Raw genomic sequence first — 7,029 nt, 5'->3', positions numbered from 1 at the left:
GGAGGAGTAGCAGCAGAGTTCTGGCCTGATCTGAAGTGGATTTAAAACACACCATTAACTTTTTCAGTCCAGATCAGACCAGATCTAACTAGACTTTACTGATCCCACCAAGACCGGGCCATCTAGATCCATAACTGAACTGGGTGGAGACCCACCAGATACCATAACACCAGGACTTTACACACTTTACGGTTCACATCCCAGACCGTAATTGGACCACACCCACCCCAGAGTGTGTGTGTGTGTGTGTGTGTGTGTGTGTGTGTGTGTGTGTGTGTGTGTGTGTGTGTGTGTGTGTGTGTGTGTGTGTGTGTGTGTGTGTGTGTGTGTGTGTGTGTGTGTGTGTGTGTGTGTGTGTGTGTGTGTGTGTGTGTGTGTGTGTGTGTGTGTGTGTGAGTGTGAGAGAGAGATTGATGTCCTACTCTGTATCACTGACCAGTGAATTCATCTTCTAGTACAGTGCAGTCCTTGGGTCTGTGATTCTGCAACGGAATGAATGTAACTATTGTACACAAAATCTCTGTTTCTTTATAGCCTGGCTTTTGTATGGTCTCGAGAGGACTGGCCAGATGTCCTTGGTTGCCATGGCATCAATCAGAACCGTTTTTTCAGTTAGTCTGAACCAAGTCTGTGGTGCTAATGGACGGACAGACAGACGTGTTTGGGGTGAAAGGTTAAGGGTTAGGGGTCAGTGACCTTTGACCCACGGGGGGGGGGGGGGGGGTTCCTTTCACACTGATGAAATGTAATAGGGGGCAAGATGCTGGGAGGAGAGCTTTTGTTTGTCTTTGTTTTGTTTTTATATCTGTTTTCATTTAACTTAAGAAAATCATAAACGTTCATGTAACATCTAGCCCAGTGCTTTTTCCTGTTATGTTACTATAGTGAGTGTTTGAAGGTTTGTGCTCCTCTGTCTGCAGGTGTGTGTGGGGGTTAAGACTTTTATATCGATTTCGCACAGAGAACATGTGGATATTGCGGTAGCTGAAACTTTGCGTCTTTGAGCATCTCTTCCTGCTCTGTTGAATCAATACCAGGTCAGAGTTCACTGCTGCGATCAATCCTCATTTATAAAACATCCAGCTCAATAACACAGAGATGGATTGAACAAGTACTGTAACATCATGCAGGTTAACAGTATCAGCAGGAGTAAATACGTTTTCATTTACAGGCTTCTCTCAGGGCCCTGTTTAGATACTTTTTAAAAGGGATTCCTCCCTCCATGGTTCTGACACAAGACAGAGGGAATAACATGGTGAAATCTGGCTTTCACCAGTCCACCAACTATCTGGACTTTGGTATCAAATTCAAATCACAGCTGGGAATCTCTCCATACCAGACAGTTATTTCTCTCATGTCCCCAGCTGTCTCTGAAAGGAGTTTCCTCTGGAATGGTAGAGATGTCCAAATACCACAGGGCTTCTTTCTATATTTTATAGTCAGTATTTGATTCTCTAGTGGAGTTAGAGGGCTCTGCTTGCAGGGTTGGGAGTCAGATCCTGATGTTTCAGATGGGATGCTTGGATGGGTTTTGGCGAGGCGACGGTGCTCTCCCTCTCTCTCTCTCCCTGTGTTAGTATTCTGTGTGTGTTCGGCTGCAGTTTGTATGTTCTAGCCCACTGCAGTTTGTACTGAAGACTGTGTGTGTGCAGGACAGTAAGGAGCAGCCAAGTGTTGAAGAGATGTCGAACTCTGTAGGCGGTGAAACATGACTGGGGTAGGGGGTGGGTTATTTGTTGTTGACTAGTTTCTGGAGTTGTTTCTCTCCAGAAAATGTTCTGTTGCAGTCTGCCTCTGCAATTAAGCACTGCAGTGAATTATGTTCTCCAACAAACACCCTCCCCCTCTCTCTCTTCATTTCTATTGGTCTGTATGACTCAGTGACAGTTTTCTGTAGGTGATGTTGCACATACCTGACACTTCCAGGCCATGCTAGGATGCTGTTGCACTAATCTGCAGTCCCACACCAGTAGAGGAGAGAGAGCGAGCGGCGTAGAGACCCAGTATAGAAAGTACCAGTCAGAAAGAGTGATGCTGATCCCTGCGGGTGATTATGTCAAAAGTTTCAAATGTGGCCAATTATCCATGCCAATCTGCACTCCCTTCAGTTAACTCTAGTCTACTTGCCCTCGTAATAATCGAGGGGATTCTCTGGTCACTGTGTCCCAGTGAGGGTGCCTCTCCTCCAGCCTGCCTGGTGGCCTCTTCCCCCTGGGGAGCAGAGTGGAGGTAATGATGAGGGCCATAGGCCGTGGTGTGCTGGGCAAAGCTAATCAGATCTGAGTATGAGAAGGGCAAACAAGGACAGAGTCAGAGAGAGAGAGAGACCTGACTGCAGTTCAGCAACCAAATAACCAATTTCCACAGACAGTTTAAAAAGTGGGCTGAAGTCCCCAGCTACCTATTGAGTGGAGTACTGTGATGTGTGTTTGTTCTCTGGGGCAGCTAACTGCCTGTGGTCTCTCTGCAGTGTGTGCCTCTGTCAGAATCACTTACCTAGATGGATGGGGGTAGGCAAAGTTCAGGTGAAGTGCATTTTGTGTCACGTGGTAGTTCCCTGCCCTTTTTATAGCCACCCAAAACACACACACACACACACACACACACACACACACACACAGAGAGAGAACTCTCTCCTGCCGTTGTCTGTGTGTGTCCAGGGCACACAGGGACTGTCTCCACACGCCATGAAGCTGAGAGAGATGCAGACTGACAGCGCTGACTGTTGCTCGGTCTCCCCTGTGTGAGTCAGAGGTCCCCAGACTCCACCACAGGTGGTGAGGAGTGGGAATAAGTAAAGTTCTCAAGTTTCCCAGGCGCTGGTCTCAACTTTAGGGAGCATCCACAAACAGTGTAGCCTCCCTATGAAACTGGCCTCAGCTAAGAGGAGTGGACTTCTATGGCACAGGTGAAAGTGTGCTGCCTCGCAGTGTAACAACACAGGGTCACTGGTTCAAGCCTCATTCCTGACTACTCCCCCTCCACCGCTGCATTAGTAATGGGATATTTGATTCCTAATGGAGGTCTTGGCTACTTTGCAACCCCTGCTCACACACCAGTTAATTGCATTTGCTTTGGTAATGAGGGAGGCTGATTGCATATCATGAATCATGTGCCACTCTCCTGCCCTTGTGCCTCATCTTCTTTAACCCCGAAGGGGTTTTGAAGGAGAGCGGTTCTCCAGTTGGGCTGGTCTGTGATTCACCGTCCTCTTTCCCTGGTCAGAGGAATAAGGCAACCTCAGAGAGAGGTTTTCCAGAGGACATATGAGATGGTTCTGTACAGAGAAGAGATGTGAATGAATAAACAGCATGAGACTGAGTCAGTAATAGCACAAGGCCAATAATGGGCTGTATAAGGAGATAGTGACACCCGCAAAGGACTGTATAATAGCATCAACTACTATTAACAACTACCAATACCAACATCCAACAGTAAATGGACACTTTTCAATAACAACGAGAGAGACTGAGGAGGCTCTGACCTGAGCAAGCAGGACTGTCTGATATCCTGTCCCCTAGCAACCTATTGGTGGCCTGATAGCAGAGCTCACTGGAAGTCTGGGTAGACCGTTTATGATCCCCTCGTCTCGGGGACCATCAGGTGATGGGTGGAGTGAGCTGCATGAAATTAGATACCTCACAGGCAGGAGAAGTCATAACCGGTTTAGTCTGGCGACTCCATCCCAAAGCTCTTCATACCTGAGTAGTAGTATCATAATCACCTGTCCTCCTAATGAGCTATTCATCCTCAAGTACACCCTTGAGATTTAATACCACCTCGTGCTGCGATGGGTCTGGCGGTGACATAACTACCAGGCAGGCTCGTTTAGTGGCAATCAGCCACCGAGCTATAAGCCTAAAGTAATGAAATCAAACGCTATTGTAGAAAGAGAGGGGCCCACGCTCGCCTCGAACATGTAACCGTATCATTACCAATGGATAACGGCTATTGTGGTCGACACGCTCCGTCGCCCACAGGAATGTAGGCCTGCCTGGCCCTTCTGAACGGTTGGTGAGTGCACCGTGCATTCTGAAGGCAATTAGCGCACAGAACGGCACCTTGAACACTCGCAGATGCATCGTTCCAATGAAAAAAAAAAACGAACTAATAAGCAAATTAACGAGGCAAAAACATTTCATTATTTTTAGTCAGAGGCCAGACGTTTTCTCCTATATATATATATATATATATATATATATATATATATATATATATATATATATATATATATATACTGCTCAAAAAAATAAAGGGAACACTAAAATAACACATCCTAGATCTGAATGAATGAAATAATCTTATTAAATACTTTTTTCTTTACATAGTTGAATGTGCTGACAACAAAATCACACAAAAATAATCAATGGAAATCCAATTTATCAACCCATGGAGGTCTGGATTTGGAGTCACACTCAAAATTAAAGTGGAAAACCACACTACAGGCTGATCCAACTTTGATGTAATGTCCTTAAAACAAGTCAAAATGAGGCTCAGTAGTGTGTGTGGCCTCCGTGTGCCTGTATGACCTCCCTACAATGCCTGGGCATGCTCCTGATGAGGTGGCGGATGGTCTCCTGAGGGATCTCCTCCCAGACCTGGACTAAAGCATCCGCCAACTCCTGGACAGTCTGTGGTGCAACGTGGCATTGGTGGATGGAGCAAGACATGATGTCCCAGATGTGCTCAATTGGATTCAGGTCTGGGGAACGGGCGGACCAGTCCATAGCATCAATGCCTTCCTCTTGCAGGAACTGCTGACACACTCCAGCCACATGAGGTCTAGCATTGTCTTGCATTAGGAGGAACCCAGAGCCAACCGCACCAGCATATGGTCTCACAAGGGTTCTGAGGATCTCATCTCGGTACCTAATGGCAGTCAGGCTACCTCTGGCGAGCACATGGAGGGCTGTGCGGCCCCCCAAAGAAATGCCACCCCACACCATGACTGACCCACCACCAAACCGGTCATGCTGGAGGATGTTGCAAGCAGCAGAACATTCTCCACGTCGTCTCCAGACTGTCGCATGTGCTCAGTGTGAACCTGCTTTCATCTGTGAAGAGCACAGGGCGCCAGTGGCGCTGTAAGCACAACCCCCACCTGTGGACGTCGGGCCCTCATACCACCCTCATGGAGTCTGTTTCTGACCGTTTGAGCAGACACATGCACATTTGTGGCCTGCTGGAGGTCATTTTGCAGGGCTCTGGCAGTGCTCCTCCTTGCACAAAGGCGGAGGTAGCGGTCCTGCTGCTGGGTTGTTGCCCTCCTACGGCCTCCTCCACGTCTCCTGATGTACTGGCCTGTCTCCTGCTACCCTCTGCCTATTGCCTACTTAGCTTATTCAAACCTGTCTCAAAATACAACACTGCCCCTTTTTAAGACAACAAAAGCTCTTTACCTGACTCGCTTTTCAAAGATGTCTAGAAATGTACACGTTTTGTGCTCTTGTAGGAAGCGATCACTCCCCTATTGCTGACTACACATGATCTATAACAGGTCTAATAATTCCCTAACTAGCAAAGGATATGAACAAAATGTGCATGTGGATACATGCAACTCTCGCTTTGATCTCAAAACAAGTGAATCTACTCATGACTGCTCATGCTGTAAACACAGTCCAGTTCAAAGTAAATGGCAAAGATCCATACATGGCAATGGTCTATTGCATGTAGGCCTACTGCAGTGTTGTAAAGTACTAAAGTAAAACTTTTAAGTACTACTTAAGTAGTTTTTTGGGGTATCATACTTTACTATTTATATTTTTGACAACTTTTACTCCACTACATTCCTAAAGAAAATAATTGACTTTAACTCCTTACATTTTCCCTGACACCCAAAAGTACTAGTTACGTTTAGAATGCTCAAGCAGGACAGCATTATGGCACCTATCAATATAACACTGTGTCATCCCTACTGCCTCTGATCTGGCGTACTCACGAAACACAACTACTGTGTTTGTAAATGATGTTGGAGTGTGCCCCTATAATTAAAAATAATATGAAAATCGTGCCGTCTTGTTTGCTTAATATAAGGAATTTGATGTATAGCTTTTACTTTGTACTTTTACTCATGTATGACAATTTAGTACTTTTCCTACTACTGTACTTAAGTACATTTAAAACCAGATGCTTTTAGACTTTTACTCAAGTAGTATTTTATTGGGTAGTGTTCACTTTTACTTGAGTCATTTTCTGTTAAAGTATCTTTACTTTTACTCAAGTATGACAATTGAGTACTTTTTCCACTACTGGCCTACTGCAACTTTGATTGCAATAAAATCCTACTCCGATGCGTTCTGCCTACAACAATATCTCTTGCATGGTTCGTTTTGTTTCGGTATGTTGAATTGAAAGTGGCTAATATTTTGAATTGAAAGTGGCGAATGTTGAGTTGATTACTATTACCACAGTACAAAATAGCAACGGTTCGCCTACCCGGCGTGCAGGGCAGCTGAGTAGGGCTCACCTACCGTCAACAGCCCGAGACAAATAATAAAAATAGGAACACAAGGCTTTATAGTTGTTTTTTTACAGAAATGTTTGGCGATTGACCAATCGGGTTGGTGACCATTGCTCTAGAAAGTTGAGTGAAGTTCAATCTCGTGCTTCTCTCTGTGTGCTGATGTTTCTCCGCAGCAGTCTCGGGGCTACTGCGCAGTTTAGAGGGAACATTGGTGTGCAGCATGGATAGGGACGAGACGACCTTGCTGCGTGTAGCAGCTAGAAACATGGGCCTACCTAAGAACAGGTGTTTTTATACACAGGTGAATAGCGAGCTGCTAATGGATGAAACACATGGTCGAGAAGATGACCTTGATCCGTGTAGACGGCTAGACGCCAGCTGCTGGGTGAAGAAATGGCCTGGAGCAGCCTTCATGATGATCTGGATCCATCAACAGTATCATTTGCATTTTATACGTCATGGATGGGAAACTGGCGGCCCCACCCCATTTGAAGGCCTTCAGATCAATTTCCACAAAGTAAATGTTTTTTTTAGGAAATCAGTCAGGTCTCAACTGTTGCATGTTA

The sequence above is a fragment of the Salmo trutta genome, chromosome 40 (assembly GCF_901001165.1).
Source record: "Salmo trutta chromosome 40, fSalTru1.1, whole genome shotgun sequence".
Taxonomy (NCBI): Eukaryota; Metazoa; Chordata; class Actinopteri; order Salmoniformes; family Salmonidae; genus Salmo; species Salmo trutta.
Note: the sequence above shows the minus strand (reverse complement) of the source record.